The sequence below is a fragment of the Equus asinus genome, chromosome 1, assembly GCF_041296235.1.
Source record: "Equus asinus isolate D_3611 breed Donkey chromosome 1, EquAss-T2T_v2, whole genome shotgun sequence".
NCBI classification, from domain to species: domain Eukaryota; kingdom Metazoa; phylum Chordata; class Mammalia; order Perissodactyla; family Equidae; genus Equus; species Equus asinus.
The window spans coordinates 91693396-91712235 of record NC_091790.1 but is presented as its reverse complement, the minus strand read 5'-3'; the positions used below and the strand labels follow the sequence as shown (position 1 = coordinate 91712235).

The following is an 18840-nucleotide window of genomic DNA, read 5'->3' as shown; positions in this document are numbered from 1 at the left end:
AAGTAAAGGAAAAGTTTGTGATGAGCTAAATCCTGAGGAGAGTGACTAGTTCTGCAATGTAAAGTACTCACCAAGTACTTGATCAAATTCATCTCTTGAGGATTACTCATTATAAGAAACTTCCCTGGGGTTTAAATTAGTGTTGTAGTTTTACTTATTTCATAATTATAAATCCTTGGAATAGATATTATTGACTTATAAAATTAATAGGATTTATTTTCATAATGTCAGTGAAAACTATAAAGTAGGCAAAACAAATCTTTAGCACTCTCTACCGTGACCCATTTCTGGAATCATTTTTCTCTACCAATGTAACATCTGTTATTCAGGGCTCTTAGGGACTAAACAATGACACATAATGGAGAAATTGCACAAATTAGCTCACTGTGTATTTCTACAAGTCAAGTAATCTGTTGCAATAATTTTAAAGCAATTTTCTTAACCTAATAATTAGTTTAAGACAATCTTAAACTGTCTTAAATTTTATATCCTTGGCTACTTTTTCCTTGAAATTCTCATCAACATCCTTTTTCCGCATTTTTTTCTATTTTCTTCCTGTGCCTTCTTGGGCTATTTAATGATTCTTTTACTTTCTTCAACAGCCTCCTAATCAGTAGTGAAATTCTGCAGTCAATCCACTACTCCTATTACCCTTCAAACTTTTTTTAACCTCATATAATCACATAGCCTCAACTTTCACTTTACTGTAGGCTTCAAGCCAAACTTTTGAATAACTTTTGTAGCCACATATGAAACTTGACATCTCCGTTTAACTGTCCTGCAAGTTCCTCACACTCAACTCATCCACATCTCCTCTGTCCCCACCACCAATCCTTTTGCATTTTCTTGATTTCAAGGTTGCGATGAGCATCATCCACTTTTCCAAACTATAAGCATACGGTCTTTCTTTGTTCGATCCGCTCACTTCCTACCACTTTCCATATCCAGTCATCAAGCTTAGTAGTATGTATTTCCTTAAAATCATTCCTATCTTTTCCTTCCTCTCCATCTTCATTCTCACCAGAATAACTTCAACCTCATGTCTGGTCTCTCTAAAGCTCAGTAGTCACTACACGTTCACAGATGCTGAGAGGTAGCAGTCCTGAATCCTCAAGTCTCTTCAGGAGCAACCTTAAGGCCACTCTAGGCCTCTTGTATGAAGTGTGACCTTCCCACTATTAATAAGGCTCTAAGTTGATTATATGGAAATTATGGGAAGTGTATTGAGATAAACTCAAATGATGCCAGCAAATATTTCTTGTATATAAAGAATGTATAAGAATTTGGAGAATAAAAACCACAGAAGTGGAAGATATGAACCTGACCTCCAGAAGGAAGGGGGAATGAGTGGAAAGCCAGTGTTGGAGTGACCTGGTTCAGATTTCAGCTCCACCACTAGTTTGACTCTGGGCAAGATACTTACATGATTTTAGCTTCAGTTTCCTTATCTGTAAAATGAAGATAATATCTCATTCAAAGGGGCATTTTGACAGTTAAATAATATTGTATATAAAGTTTCCATCTGGAAACTTGCACATGGTAGATTCTCATTGAATCATAACTGTTAATACTTAGGGTCACAGGACTTATAAACTTGAAAAGTAAAATATCAATAAAAGCTTTAAATAACTTTAAGGAAATAATAATAGAAGTGCCATGAAGAAATACACAGTATCTGCCATGGAATAGTGCTGACAGCCATTTTTGAAGGAGCCCAGAATGTCTGGAATAGAGAGAAATAATAGGCAAGAAACCCTTAGCTTAGATACAGCAGGACCATTTATTAAAATGCTGTTTGCATGAAAAAAAGATTTTGCCACATGGAGCATGAAAAATAAAGTTTGTAGATTTTGATGGTTTTTACATAAAAGTCTGAGACTCATCTCTCACCTCTGCCCAGTTACTTCTAGGTTTGAAAGCATTTTCCAGCCACTGTCAACTATTTAAGAGAAGCACTGGGAAAATATAGATGAATAAACCTTCCCTTCAGGTGCCACTCCCAAGACCACCAGACGCACCTGGGTGTGGGCTAGGTGAGGAGGGTAAAGATGTGTAGAAACTGCCATTTGTATTTACTGGAGACAACAGTGAGAGAGATTTTGACTTGGTTTAGGATCTTAGAGATCATTTAGTCCCACATTTCATTGACCAAAGAGGAAGCCCAAGCTCAGACCTGCTGAGTTGGACAAAGTCACCCAGCTACTGAATGGGAGAGCCAGGCCTGGAGCCCAGATCGCTCAGCTCCCAGTCCAAAACTTTTTCCGCTGCTTCTTTACACTATTGAGGTTTTGGAATTTTACTCATTCAAATGCAAATGTTTTGTGTGCTTCTTTAATAGGACTTTTTTGGTCTTACTTTACTAAATAGGATTTGCTGTACTGAGTAAATGAGTGTAGATATGGAGGTGTTAAAATCATCAACCTCTTCTAAAGCATCATTATTTTCCATTTGTTTCTGTTTATGATGTGGAACACTTGCTTCTTTTTCCCTTACAGCTTTAATTGGAGACAGCTGTACGTAAACTTGATTTACATGTTCTAGTGGATGATACAAGCAGTGAGGATGAGATTAATAAAATCAATGTAGCCCATTCCTATTCCAACCCCTCCTTTGGGAATTCACCCAGGGGATTCGTTGAGGGAATTTGTTGCTATGAAATAGTGCTGCAGCTGGGCTCAGTGTGGGGTGTGAGTGGACTCACAAAAGCTAACAATATCTGCAGCTTAGAGAAGGTTAGAGATGTTATGGGTCATCCAATATTACACCACTGGCAAAAAATTATCAATGTGACCAACATATATCTTAATAAATTCTCATTCATCCATTCATCAGCTATTTATTGAAATCACACTATATTCCAGATATTCTCTTAGGTCCTGGGGATATACTGTCCTCATGCCTTTCTAGAGAGGTAGACAGACAAGTAAACAAGTACTTGTAATGCAATGTGATACGTGTCATGATAGGGGTAAAATGAAGTTCAGATGTTAGCACAGCAGAGCAGCATCTAACCCCATCTTCTAAGGTCAGTGAAGGCTTTTTTAGGAAGACGTGATATTTAATCAGAGACCTAAAGAATAAAGGAGGTTATATAGGTGAAAAGGTAGAACAGAGGATGTTCCTGGCAAGGGAAACTGTGTGCAAAGGCTCTGTGGCCTTTCACCTGAACAGTGGGTCTGGAGCACCTGAACAGTGGGTCTGGAGCACAATCAGCAAGGGTAGGACCAGTGAAGGAGGAAGTGTGAGCGAATGGAGTGGGAGTAGCTTGAAGGGCCTTGAATACCATGCAAAGGCTCTTCCTGTCTTTGTTCCAAGACTTTGCATGCCATAGTTGCAGCTCCAGGAAAGCAATGTACTCATCCCCATAAGCCTGGCCTCATGATCTTTGAAGGATTGTGGTATGGAGGTGATAAAGAGAGAATGGTACAGGTGAAGTCAGAGGATGTGGTATGTATATAGCCACTCAGAAAGAAGTCCTTGAGTGGAGGGGCATAGTTTTCTGATTGAGTCACACCCTGTGTCTTAGAGCTAGAGCAAGAGGGCAACAGAGGTAGGATTAGCTTCTGCTAATAGAAATAGAAAGATTTCAAGTAGCAATAGGTTAAACAAAATAGAAGTTTATTTTTCTGTCATGTGAAAGTAGCCTGCATTTGGTAGTCTGGGGCAGGTGTGGCAGTTCCACAATGTCATCTGGGTCCTACCTCCTTTTGCTTTGTTTCTGAAGCATAATTCTCAGCATGTGGCTCTTATATTATACCTACTGAAGCTACAGCCATCACATCTGCATTCTAGCCTGAAGTTGAGCCAAACAACTAGTAGTCCCTTGAATAAGTGTTAATGCTTCTTCCAAGTCAGTCAAGCTATTTGATTTTAGAGCACAAAGTTTCTGTGTGCTACTCATTGGATTTCTCAGCCTTGTTCCATAGCACTATAGTTGATGGAGATTTCTATCATCACCTTCATTAAGTAACTATTGTGTGTGTAGCAATAGCTAACTTTTATTTCCAGTGCTGTTTATGTTTTAGTCTTTTAAAAAATTACTTATTTTTTAACTTTTTATTTTTAAATAATTTCAGACTTACAAAATTTGCGAAAATACTACAGAGAGTTCCCATATACCCTTCTTTCAGCTTCCCAAAATCTCAACGTCCTACATAACCATACCATGCAATCAAGGACCACGTAATGACATTTTGGTCAATAATGGACCACATATACAATGGTGATCTCATAAGATTATAATGGAACTGAAAAATTCCTATCACTTAGAAATGTCATAGCCATTGTAACATCGTAGCACAACACATTCACGTGTTTGTGGTGATGCTGCTGTAAACAACCTGCCGCACTGCCAGTCATATAAAGTATAGCACGTACAATTATGTACAATACATAATAATTGATAATGATAATAAACTACCATGTTACTGGTTTATGTATTTAGTATCCTATACTTTCATTGTTATTTTAGAGTATACACTTTCTGCTTATTTAAAAAAAAAACTATATGCTGTAAAACAGTGTGCTGTGTTATACCAACAATAGCCTCCTACATCTCATGTTTACCGCATCTCTTGATTGCATCACCTTTCTCTTGTGCTTGATTTAATCTCTTGCTACTTTGTTCATCGTGGCTCCTAAGCGTACTAAATCCACTGCTAATGTAGCCAGTAAGAGTCCACACTGAGTGATTTATCTGGAAATGAAATTAAAAGTGATTAAGGACTACAAATGTGGAAAATCGGGATGCTTGTTGCTTGCCAGTGAGGCATGTCCCATTCCACCATAGCTATGATCTTGAAGAATAAGAGCAAAGTGACAAAAAGCTGTTAAAGCATCTGCTTCATTGAAGACAACAAGACTGTATCAGACATGGAGAAACTGTTAATGACCTGGATTGAAGACCAGACACAGAAGCGTATCCCTCTCAGCACCATGATGATTACAGCCAAAGCAAAAAGTTTATGATGTCAAAAGAAAAGGCTGGACTCTACTACAATGTTGAATTTCCTGCTAGTTCTGGGTGGTTTAAATGATTCAAGAATCATTATTCATTACAAAATGTGAAAGTGAGTGGTGAGTCTGCGAGTTCTGATGTGAAGGCAGCTGAAAAATTTTTGGAAACTCTAGATAAGCTGATTGTGGAGAAAAATTACTTGCCAGAGCAAATATTCAATATGAATGAAACTGTCCTATTTTGGAAATGGGTACCTGAAAGGACTTTCATCCATAACAAGGCCAAGTCAATGCTGGGTTTCAAGGCTTTCAAGGACAGAAAAACAGTCTTGCTTGGGGGTAAGGTTGTAGGCTATAAATTGAAACCCTTTGTGATCTGACACAGTGAAAATCCCAGGCCTTCAAGGATATCAGTAAACACACAGCCTGTGTACTACATGAGCAATGAGAAGTCATAGATAACCCAGCTCCTCTTCCAAGATGCCCTCCTGAATTGCTGTGCAAGCAAAATGGAGAAGTACTGTTTGGAAAATAACATACCTTTCAAAATTTTGCTTAGTGTTCATAATGCTCCTGGACCTCCTCCTTTTTTTGGTGGTCTTCATCCCAATATCAAAGCAGTGTTTCTCCCTCCAGACACCAACTCCAACCAATGGATCAAGGAGTTATAGCAGCTTTTAAGGCCTACTACCTGAGAAGGATCTTTGCCCAGGCTGTTGCTGCAACTGAGAAGACACTGCTGCAATTCTGGAAAGATTATAACATCTATGACTGCATCAGGAACCTCACTTGGGCTTAGGGTGATGTCACCAAGGAATGTATGAATAGCATCTGGAAGAAGATACTCAAGAGGTTCATCCATGACTTCAAAGGATTTGCCGAGGATGAGGAGGTTGCAAAAATCAACAAGGCTGTGGTTGAGATGGCAAACAACTTAACCTGGGTGTGGATGAGGATGACATTGAGGAGCCCACATCCAGATCATTACCAACCATGCCAGGCCAGGTATGAAATCAGAAGGAGATATTCTTTGATACTTGGGCTTCCTGCCTAGGTTGAATCATGTTGGAAAAAGTGAGTGATAGGTTTCCTTGCTCAATATTGTTGGGCTAGAATTGATGATGACCCACTGCTGGTGATTCAAGTAGGCTGTGGTTATAAAGGATGACCTAAACTTGTACACTAATATAAAATGCTTCTTCCCATTTGAAATGTCCCCATTGACACTATTCTGCCACCATGGACACTCTCTGGCTTCCTGCCCATGACAGGGGCTGACCTTGGTTTATGTGGCAATGGAGGCTATCACATTGGTTATTGCACCACTGCGCACTTGGCCTCATTCTCATCTAACAAGTCTACCTACAGGATCTCAGTCACCACCACATACAAATTCACGCAAGATATGAAGCATATGAAGTAACTTATGAACAAAGAGAGAATCACATCCAACTAGAGAGCACCAAGAAAGAACCAAAAGGAGGCTGAAGCTACCAAGGGGAAAAATAGAAGAGAGAAAAGGAAGCACCAAGGCTGGTAATCAGCAAGTGCCAATATGGCCATACCTTTTGTTAAAATATTGTAATATTTCCAAATGTTGGTAGATGGTCACTGCTTTAAACTCACCCCTTTGCAGTGCCTCTGTCACCCTAGCCTCCTCATTTCCTCCTTCCAGCAACTGAAGGTTAATATCTGTTTAGTTTTAATGATTGGTGTCTATGCCCTAGGCAGTTGATAAATATTTAAATATTACCCCTTAAGAGAACTGGGAGTGAAAATGTGGCAAAAGTACCTTTTATCTACCTTTCATTGCCTTACTCCAGAGAGGAATTTCTATGAGGCACAATCTTTCTCTATATGGACATACTGTTCTAGTGGCATCTTCTATCATTTAACTCTGATATTGAAGAGTCTGCTTTCACTTTCTTTCTTTGGCAGAAACATCCAGCAGAGGGAAACTTCAACTCAAATTCCCCTGAGCCATTCAACAGAGCCTGCTCTTAAGAACTTTATCCTCTCAGGATGAGAGGCACTAGACAGCCTAGGCCTCTTCTCCAGAGTGGCATTAGGATGTTCCAGTATTTATCCATTGAGGAGGAGAGAGGCACTCAAATTCTTACGCCTTGTGTGTCTCCTTTTCTGAAATTAATAGCTCTTATATAAAAGTACAGTTCAGCCACTAAACTAATTAAAAAGGCATTCCAATCAATGCATGCATCTTGCAAAGGACATTAAGAGGTAGATTCAAAACCCATAGCAGCACTTCTCCAAAGTCCCTTCCTTCTGTCCCCAGTTCCTTTGCACCCTAGAGCTGCTCTCTCGTGACAGCCACATCACCCCCGGAAGCATCCCTCAAACCCCTATCCCCTCTTCCTCTTCTCATTCCAATGCGTTGTTATAGACCAATAGCCTCTCATAGTTCTCCCTACAGTTTCTCCTTCTTCTCCAGTCTAGTTTCTCCTCATTTCTCGCTTTTTTAATGATTCGTCATCAAAAAGATCCACAAATTGTGTGGTGGAGGAAGCAGATTTAAATGAAGAACACGAACACAGAAATCTTGCTCTGTCTGGTGTCAGAGAAAGTGACGTACTGATAGAGTTGGTCCTCATGGGTCCATTTTGCTTTGGGAAGATTCAGGAAGTTTAAAAACAAAGCCAAAACTTTGAAAAGGTCAGTTTTCATGCATTTAAGAGGCTTAGAGTTGACTAAATTATCATTCCCTGTAAAATGCTGGTGGCATGTAGTTACTAGGAGGGGGAATGCATAAAGAAGGAGACACATCTGGTGTAATTAAGTCTATCATCTAAGTAAACCTACTTCCTATGAGTAATACAAATTAACTCTAGTGTTGGTTAGGAAACTAAGGTGTTAAGGAAATGGTCTTGTGGCCTCAGACCCAACCTAGAACTCTTGTAGTCTGTGCTTTTAGACAGGGTGACCTACCATCTGGTTTCAGCAAGGCCTGGAGTCCTTCCTCACATTTCCTTCCTAGTACATGTCTTCTGTTTGAATTTTCCATACAATACTTTAAGCTTTTAAATGAAATTAAAAATAAAATCACCCATAATCCTAACTCACTAAAAGAATTGCGGTAAGTTTTCAGTGTACTATTTTAGTGTTTGTTCATAACCATATAAATAATTGTAACCATAGCCTTCAAATATTACTTAAAATACTTTTCATGTTATTACATTATATTCCAAATTACAATTTTAATAGCTAAATATGTCATTAAGCTACTCTGTCCTAATTTCCTTAACCATTCCCTTCTTGTTAGATATGTGGTTTGGTTTTATTATTTTACAGTTGCAGATAATCATGCAATTTAGTACTTCCATGTACCTAGCTTTTTCTCCTTTCAACTATTTCCTTAGGATAAATTTCTAGGTGTTAGAATACTGGTCCAAATTATATGAATATTTTCACAGCCACTTAACTTTCCCTTAGGGCTATACCAGTTTATATTATTTGCTTTATTATATGTGTGCATTCTTGTATGTGTTACCAATTTTCTGTTGCATTTTTATTTTAACCCTTTGTTTGCTTACAAAAATTTTACATTTTTATGCAATTGTATCTGTAATTTTTTTCTATCTTATATTGCTTCAATTCTTAGAATGTTATTATCACTTTAAAGTTCTAACAAATTCTTCCTTCTTCCTAGCTCATCTATGATTTCCCTAATATTCTTTGATGTATTTGGAGATTATTTGAATACAGTTATGTATTTAGTTTTTCTAGAACACTGTCTAATTTGAATCCAATATCATGTATTAAGTTTTTGCCGTTTCCTACTCACTGTCCAGCATTGTTTCATAATCCCACACTAACTTTGTCAATTTCTGGGCTCTCCATGCTTTTTCACTCATGTTTCTCTGTTTTTCATCCGTATTTCTTTGCTGTAAGCATGATATTTTATAGTATGTTTTGGTAGCTGGTAGAGATACTCATCTTTTATTATAAGTTTTCTTAAAATATTCTTCTTTTATATCCTGACAATCTTCACCTCTGTTCCACTTAGGCAGTTTCTTCTCTTGGTCACGCCCTAAGCCAAGCCAGCACTGTGATTATCTCACCTCTGAAGTAATAAACTCAAATCCCACTGAGTGCAGCATTGTTTCTCTTTGCCTTCTCTTTTATTCCAAGTAACACTGCTCCTTGTATCATTGAAAGTATTATCCTAGTTTCTCAGTCACTCTTTATCATCCTGGCTGAGCAAAATGATCATCCATTTCACAATAGTACCATCAATGTTTCACTTTTCTCACTTTCTTGTCTTTCCATCAAAGCTGTGTTGCCAATTCCCAACTGCCTAGTGCAGCTAGATTGAAATCAAGTGACTCTGATTTACATTATGACAAATTGCTATTATTGAGCATTTAGATTTTGTGTAAGGATAGTAGCAGATGGGAGCTGTCAGATGTGGGTAAAGGCTTGACCAAAGAAAACATGATGCATTCTTAAATCTACAACGTTCTTATAGTCAATGTTAAAAAATTCTTGAACAGATTCTTAGAGACATGTCAGTCATCAACTAGATCATATAGGTACACTAGGAACAAGTTATGTGAGAACAAATTTCCTTTTTTGAAAGTTATCTTAGTTAGAATAGGAAATTGTAGAAGGAAAAATAGAGAAGGGGGGGAGGGACAGAGACGGTGAGAGAGACTTGAGGATTCCTATCTCCAAAAAACCAATCTGCTGGAGTTTTTATACGTTATCTTTTTCAAGCCTGACAAAAATCCTTCAGAGAAGTAATGGCCTCAACTTGCAGAAGAGGGAGCTAAAGCTCAGAGAAGTTAAATAAACTTCTCAAGAAAACTTCACTGGTGGTGGAAGCAGGATTCCAACTCAGGTCTGTGTGGCACAAAACCCTATTCCTTATCTGCTCTAACATGGCTTTGTGATAGTCCTATAGGCATGTAAAAAAAAAAGACTGAAATTCGTATCTTGTTGAATGAACGTATGTGACTGTACTTCCTCATGTCTGATTTGCAAATCCATAGATTTAACTACCTACGTGTCATTTCCACAGTCTGTGGATGTCATAGAGGCACCTCACACACAATAGGCTTGCCCCAGACTACTTCTCCTAGTTCAGGGTTGCCTGTCTCACTGACTGTTCCACCCATCTGCCTAATTGTTCAAGTCAGAAACCAGGAGTTATCCCTAATGTCAGTTCTTCCTCATAGTGCCCCACTGCTTTCCCCTTCTCTGCCACTCTTCTGATCCAAGCCACCATGTGGCCCTTCTGGACTGTCAGTTCTTGCCTCACCACAACTCCTCTTACCTTCCTCCTGTCAATTCTCTTTTCAAAAGGCTCATTTCATCTCTGTTATTCGAAACAATGAAATGGCTTTCTGCTTTGAGGGAAAATGGGTCACAAAGTTCAAAGCCTCCCCTCAGCCTGCACAGTCCAGCATGATCTGGGCCCCTGCTATCCCTGCAGCCTCATCTCTCACCATTGGCTACTTGCTCTGCATGTGCCCATCACAGACTAGTCTTTTTACACTAAATCAAATCTGCCATATTCCTTCCAATCTCAAATTCAGGGCATTCTATTTTTTCCCCATAGTATTTAGCATTTTCTAAGCTATTTTGTAACTCATTTATGATGTTATGCTTATTGTCTGTCTCCCTACACACAATAATATAAATTCCACAAACAGAGGTTATTGTCCATTTCATTTACTGATACCCAGAATAATACCTGTACATACAAGTTACTTAACAAATAGTTGTTGAATAAATTGTTTAATTCACTGTTATTTATGGCCAATAGGTGAATAAAGAACATATCCCCTAGATTTCTGGATAGCATACAGTCGTGTACCTATATGAGAAAAGGGCATATGTTGGGTGATAACATCAGGGTCAGAAGCTATCAGACTAGTGAATGAACAGTGCAGTTTAATAGAGACTAAATAAAAAGCCTACCCTTGGATCCAAAAGCTAATAGAAAAACAGGATATTGGGATTAAGTGACACTGCAGAAGAGATTATGAAAAGTGTTAGGAACAGCAACAACAAAAAACCAACAATCCAATTAAAAAATGGGCAAAAGATCTGGACAGAGATTTCTCCAAAGAAGATACGCGGATGGCCAACAGGCATATGTAAAGATGTTCAACATCATTAGCTATCAGGGAAATGCAAGTGAAAACTACAATGAGGTATCACCTCACTCTGCTCAGAATGGCTATAATTAACAAGATAGGAAACAAGTGTTGGAGAGGATGTGGAGAGAAGGGAACCCTTGTACACTGCTGGTGGGAGTACAAACTGGTGCAGCCACTATGGAAAGCAGTCTGGAGTGTCCTCAGAAAATTAAGAATAGAGCTACCATATGATCCAGCTATTCCACTGCTGGGTATTTATCCAAAGAACTTGAAAACACAAATGCATAAAGATACGTGCACCCTTATGTTCATTGAAGTGTAATTCACAATAACGAAGACTTGGAAGCAACCTAGGTGCCCATCAAGGGACGAATGGATCAAGAAGATGTGGTATATATACATAATGGAATACTACTCAGCCATAAGAAATTATGAAATCCAGCAATTTGTGACAACATGGATGAACCTTGAGGGTATTATGGTAAGTGAAATAAGTCAGGGGGAGAAAGTCAAATACCATATGATCTCACTCATAAGTAGAAGATAAAAACAATGACAAACAAACACATAGCAACAGAGATTGGATTGGTGGTTACCATAGGGGAAGGGGGAAGGGGGAGGGCAAAAGGGGTGATTAGGTTCACATGTGAGGGGATGGACTATAATTAGTTTTCGGGTGGTAAACATGATGTAATCTACACAGAATTCAAAATATATTATGATGTACATCTGAAAGCTATATAATGTTATAACCAATGTTACTGCAATAAAAAAATAAAAATAATTAAAAATTTTAAAAAATTAAAATTAAAAACATGGACGTGAAAACGATGCTTGAAAATTGATAATTAAATTTCCTTTCTAATAAAAAAAGATAAGTACATTAGGTTTTGTTTGAGGATTGGTTTTTTGGGGTTTTTTGATGTTTTCTTATTGTTAACATCTAGAATTGGTTGCAATCAATAAACGAAGATTGATACATTATTATTAACTAACATCTATAGTTTACATTAGGGTTCACTCTTTGTGTTGTATAGTTCTATGGTTTTGACAACTGCATTATGTCATGTATACACCATCATAGTATCACACACAATAGTTTCACTGCCCTAAAAACCCCTGTACTTCACCTGTTGAGCCCTCTTTCCACCCAGTCTCTGGCAACCACTGATCTTGTTACTGTTTCTATAGTTTTACCTTTTTTAGAATGGCATATAGCCAGAATTATATAGTGTGGAGTCTTTTTGGATGGGCTTCTTTTACTTAGCATTTGCATTTAAGGTTCCTCCATGTCTTTTTGTGGCTTGATAGCTCATTTTTTTAATTGCCGAATAATACTCCATTGTAGGAATGTACCACAGTTTGTTCACAATGTTCACCTATTGGAGGACATTTTTGTAGCTTCCAATTTTTGGTGATTATGAATTAGATTTTTACTTAATAGAAAACACATGAGCATCAATCACATGACTCTAACTGTTAGCCCATCACAGACTAGTAGTAGAGATATCTACACACAGTGGTTCTGCTCTTCTCTGCAGATGTCAGACCAGCTCTTTGATGCTTTTCATGTTTATTTATTGAGGAATATTGTATGAAATTCTGAGCCTAATATATCTTGATAAACTAGCATATTCAGGAAAAAAGCAGCCTTGACAATTGAAGGACTCAGAATCTTTTGAGGACATACTGAAGTTACGACGGGTATTTTTATTGAAGAAGAGAAAGCTCAGAGACCCTGACAAGCATCTTTAACAATGTCGAAAGCAGTCACAGGCAAAAAAGAGATGGTTTTATTCTGTAGGGCCAGGAGAAATAGAGCTAGCAACAATAGTAAAAGTAGCATTGGGATGGATTCCAGGGATTGAGAGGTCCTGAGGATTCCCACCCATTTTGTTGTAGGCATTTCCCTATCTCTTATTATCAAGGAGTGGGAGAGAGTTGCCTTCTAACAATCTCAAAATATCACGTTTCTGATAAATCCTTAAATACACCCCACATGAACTTTATTCCAAAACTTGTCAATCAAGAAGTCTTCAGAGTAGAAACTTTCTAAAACAATCTTGAATTGAGTTCAATAACCCATATATTCTACATCTCAAATGTCACGTTACCCTAAAAAGGGATTGAAGTTGATTTTTTTTTAAGTTGATTTTTAAAACCCTTAAATGAGAACGACCACTGTAACATGGGATGTGATCTGACCTGAGAGAAGGCAAATATTGCTGTTCTCTGGCTTCATGTGTTTTTTTGTGTTCAATGCATTGTCTATGTCCTCTCAACTTCACTTCAAAATTCTTCTTGCAGCTTTCCTCTGAAGCATTTCCCCTGGGAGGCCCCCAGTGCTGTCACTAAGTGATGTGAGGATGCATGCACTTCTCTTTGGGGCCAAAGGCACTCATGGTGCGCATGCTGTCTCACACAGCGGTTCTCCCTCGGCCAAGTGAGTCACTTCTTCAGTTGACTTTTAGTGCCAGATTGATTCTTGGCCAGGTCCCAGTGGTTACAACTCCTGAGAAAGATTCCTGGGTTCTTTCCTGAAACTAAGTTCCTTAGGGCCTTGATTTCATGCCTGACTCTCCCTTAATTTTCTGAGGCCCAAGTTATCTGGTAGTTTCCCTAACTGATATTTTTAAACTCATCTTAGTTTATTGCCCACTCTCAGTTTCTCCATTATTTTTATAGAAACAAACATCCAGGCACTAAAAAAACTGCAGTACTATAGATGGATATTCTCATTTGAAGATACCAGAACCCCATTCTTCCTTTTACGATGCTCAGTATAATCTCATTGTGGCTGAAGCCTGACTCTGGATAAGGAAATAGTTTTCCATATTTAAGAACAGTGCCCCCGGGACACGCCTTGACTTGATGAACTCAGCCTGGGCTCCTCATATGAGAATCATAAGGCAATTTTGACTCAAACCTATATTTCTTTTGGCTTCAAGGGAGAACTAACGTAAACTTTAATTTGGCTCTGCAGGTCAGGAAAGTAAATGTCATTGCAAGCCTCCATTTAAGATCAGACTTTATACTTGACACCCTCTGTGTCAGAGTAAAGCACATAGAAATAATGAACCATGCTAATAATGCAATCAGTTTAATTAGTTTCTACATACTAATAAAGTATCAAACATTGGCAGAGTCCTCATCTTCTGACTTCTGTCCCATTAACGTTAATGTATTACAGTGTTAACCTCTAGTTTCATGATAAAACGTTATTGCATCATTTCATACTCCAAAGTGCTTTATTTGGTCAGTCAGTTATGCCAAATAATCGAGAGAGAGAAAAGCAGACTGTAAACACAAAGCTGACTTTTGTGATAATATGAGATTAGTGGCCATTTTAATCCTGTACCATTTCTGTATTTTCTTAAAATTACGCTAAGTAGTAGACTAGGGAGCCTGAGGAAAAATTACTGTGTGAAGAACTTAAAGAAATACAGGGAATTCCAGAATTTGTCCTGAATGTGACAAGTTGATCAGAAATCAAGGTGTTTTGTGTGTGGAAGAAGTGAGGGAAGAGGAGAGTAGTTGGATCAATTCAATTTGATCTGTATTATTTGGCCACGATTACAGAAACTATACCAAATGCTGGGGCACAAGAGAGGAATAAGAGGCTGGACCTGCCAGGGAAGCTTATGAACTGTTCAGGAACCCAGCATGCATGAATCCCACCACAAAATGGGTAAATCCCGTGATAGCTGAATGAGCACAATGCTGCATGAGCGTAGAAGAGAGAGTCTTTCATCTATCTTGTGGTGCTGGAGTATATTTTATGGGAAAGGTCACAATGGAGGGTTCTAGGAAGTTCTTCCAACCTCAGCAAAGACATACAGGTTTAAGAGCTAATGATGTTTGGGAAACCATCAAACAGTTAGAACACAATGTTTCTGACAAAATTCCCTAAAGCAGTGGGTTTAGAGTCATCTTTGAGACTGATCCTCTCCCCTGAAAATGTGCATATACAAAGACAATGCATTTTGTAAACAATTTCCATGTTTCAAGGTCTTTGAAAAGACCCTGTCCTAAGCCTCTAAGTTTATATTCACAGGACACCTATTGGGCACCTATTGAGGCAGTGTTCCTGCTCTCAAGGACCAGAGTCAGCGCTTTGCAGAGTAAGATATTTACTGTATGAGTGCTTATTCACAACTTGGGAAGGTGTGTGTTACCACTGAAAGCTACGCTAATAAAAATCCAATTAAAAAAGAACTAGGGTCATTTTAATACCAGAGGAACCCGAAGAGATTAACTCCTTTAACCTCTTTTCCTCCTCCAGCTGACTCTTCTTTTCAAACCATCACAGATGGATGTGAATTTTCTTCTTGAAGATATTCTAAACCAGGAAAGCGATGCTCTAATATTTTTCTCAAGATACTTTTATTGAATGGAATATTTTCTGTTGTATTTGAAGCCACTTGTCCTTCCTCAATTCTGTGCAAGCACTGAAAAGTACTAATTAGGATATCCCTGTTCGATCTGTCCATTTGTTAATAGACTCTGATGTGTGTTTTGTGGATAAAGATGAGAGTAACATCAACAATAATAATTTTGTCAGTACTCTGTCATATGAGTGAATCATGTTCCCCAACAGTGGTGCGCACAGCAGGTCAGTGTATGATTGACTGGCCTCCATACCTTTTCTTCGTTAGCTTTGTTTAGTCATGCCGTCTCCACCTTGCATTGATATTTTTGAGATTTTGATTGTAAGGGGCATTTCCTTCTACATACCCTCTACAGATGTTATAGTACATTTTCTAGCACCTTTATTATGGTGGTTTAGTGGTTAAAATCTGGTGCTCTCACCGCCATGGCCCAGTTGTCATACTGTAGCAACTATGTTGCTGTGAGGCTGAAAGTTATGCCACTGGTGTTTCATATACCAGCAGGGTCATCTTTCAGCAGAGTGTCCAGACTAAGACAGACTAGGAAGAAGGAACTGGCAACCCATTTCTGAAAAAACTGCCCAAGAAAACCCTATGAATAGCAGCCAAGCATTGTGTGATATAGCATGGAATGGTGAGAGGATGGCGCAAAAAGACAGGCAGGATTCCACTCTGCTATACACAGTGTCACTAGGATTCAGAATTGACTCCACGACACTAACAACAAAAACCTTTATTATAATTTTCCACGGCCGTAGAAACACTGATTTATATCTTTTAAAGCAGTGGCAAACCTACTTGGATGTTTCTTTTTAAAATGTAAATTAAGAATTTGATTCAATAATCAATTAATATGCAAATGCTTATGGATATTCTGCTATATACAAGGCAACATGTTCTTGAAATAATAAAATATTGAAAAATGTTAAGTGCACCATATAAATTCAGTGTTTACATCATTGTGTAAATAATCTGGGTATAACATGATTAAACAGTAATTCCCAGAGCTACTTCTCTTTACTAGAGAAAGGAGGTTACTTAATGGTATAACCCAAGACTCACTGAGAAACTCAAGGATCTGTTTTCAGCTTTTTCTCCAAACAGAAAATTACTTTTCACATCAGTATTGCATTAAGTAGCTTGTGATGCCATCCCTTTGAGTCAATAAGCCGTTAGTGAGGAATAATGCATGACTGGAAAGCTGCAAAAGGCTTGTTTAGTGTGATTATCAGAAGCCTTTCAAGACAGTTATTATGTATTTGACAGAAATTCTTTGGTAGGCCATTGTAGTGAAGCCTCCAAGGGATGAGCTCAAGTAACAACAACTGGTCACTGATCTGCCTCTGAGAAGGTGGCTCTGGTCCCCTCGGGAGTTTCCACCCTTCTCTGTTCTTTCCCAAGCAGAACTCAGCCTTCTCCTCTAGAAAAGCACTGGACAAAGACAATAGCCATTTCAAAGGACACGAATGTATTACTCTGCCCAATTAGACATGTGCTGAGCACCAATGTTAAGTTTTTTTCATTGTCAGTGGCATCTGGACATGGTACTCCCCAGTGTCCATGGATGGCAGAACCAAGGAAGCTGTGTCCTTCGCAGAGTTCTGTCTCAATGAAGCTACATTGGGCCTGAGTACCTGAGTGTATTACCTTACATTGACACATCTGGAAAAAGTCCTGTACTTGAACTGATAGAGGTAAAATTAAATTTTCCTATAGAAGCAGTGTTGTAGTATTAGGGTATATATTTGGCCAATGTCATCATACAAACTAGTTTTAGTAGTCATGCAGGTAATTAGGTTTATTCCTCCTTTTATTTGCTCTAGGCTCTAGGCCTTATCTCAAATACTCTTCATAAACAAGACTGTTATTAAGGAAACATGCCAGAACACTGTCCCAAAACTTTTTGTTTTGTTTTTTCAGAATTATGCAAGCCACAGTGGCATTCAAAAACCTCTATTTTTCCATTTTCCAACACTGATTATTAAAATAAGCTGCAATTCTACTCCCCTTCTCCCAACAGAAGTAGATGGCTGCCTTTTACTATTTCTACATGGTGTCTTGAGAACTGGAGGTGGAGTTTACAGCAATGTTGGAATATGCAGTCTTCCCTTTCTATTAACTTCCTTGCCTTAATCAGCACACCATCCCCCGCCCTCAACATCTGTGCGGGAGCATCAGGAAAGATGCCAGCTGCCTCCTCCAGAATCATCAGATTGCAGTGACTAACTAAATATGGGTTATTGTCACTACAATCTTCGCTGCCTTTATAAAAGGCTGTGATACCTTCCAAGGTAGAGACCACTGTCTGTGTATCTTTCTATCCCTCAGCCTTGGCATAAAGCTGGTGTTCAATTAGAGTTTTCAAAATGAATGAATGAATGAGTGAGATATTTGCCCAGAAAGGATCTGGATGGTTTACCTCACCTAGGTTTGTATGTCCTTTCCAAGGGTGGCCAGGGCAAGAACCGAGCTTCAGGGAATAGCCAATCAGATGATTGCTAACAAATGGATGGCCAGCCCTGGGTGAGCATCATGGTACCAGGCAGGACGTGCTTTTGCATCTGATCCAGGTTGATACTAACTACTGAAATGTAGGTCAAAACACAGGAAGGTACTAGGCCAAAAGCTGCCTAGCTTGCCCGAGTGGCGAGGGAGGGAAGTATCAGGAATACAGAAGTAGTAAGGGCAGTGTTCCAGTATTTTGAATTTTTGCCTGGGGTCCTCTTGCCAGCAGGATGAAGGCTGATGTGCAGTGTCCCTAGTCCCATGTAAAGTCAGAGATTCACGGGGGAGAGTTTGAGAATACTTCACAAGCCAGGCAGGCCACTGAGACCATTGGATGCTGACAGGTTCAATGCCATTTTAGCTTTTGATAATTCAGCTTTGTTCTCTCATAGGTTTTTGAACAATGGATTGTGGGGGCCAGTCCTGTGGCCAAATGGTTAAAGTTCCACATGCTCCACTTCTGTGGCCTGGATTCACAGGTTCAGATCCCAGGCATGGATGTACTCCACTCATCAGCCATGCTGTGGAGGCATCCCACATACAAAATAGAGGAGAGATTGGCAAAGATGTTAGCTCAGGGTGAATCTTCCTCACCAAAAAAACAACTACAACAAAAAGATGTATTGTGGGACTATACCAATAGAAAAATGACAAACTCCCATATTAGGTCACACGTGTCCTATGATATGTGACCAACTGGGCCCTTGGAGCAGGATTGCAAACTATAGAAAATTACATTCCCCTCCCCCAGCTTTCTGCACGCTTCTTCCACTTCCCCATCACTCTCACCCTCCCCCTCAGGAGCTGAATGCTGCCCTTCCATGGCCTCAACCTTCCATCACCCATGTCTGTCCTCTTGGGGTGCCACAGAG

At 39.0% G+C, this 18840-nt stretch overlaps 1 long non-coding RNA gene across 1 annotated transcript in view; it reads left to right on the top strand.

Moving 5' to 3' along the window:
- LOC106829700 (uncharacterized) overlaps positions 1-16399 on the top strand; it is a 44179-nt gene extending 27780 nt beyond the window's left edge. Inside the window, exons 2-4 of the long non-coding RNA XR_011497807.1 lie at positions 13383-13518; positions 15130-15196; positions 15358-16399. This is a non-coding gene — a long non-coding RNA (uncharacterized lncRNA). The remainder of the gene's footprint in view (positions 1-13382; positions 13519-15129; positions 15197-15357) is intronic.
- The last annotated feature ends 2441 nt before the right edge of the window (positions 16400-18840 follow it).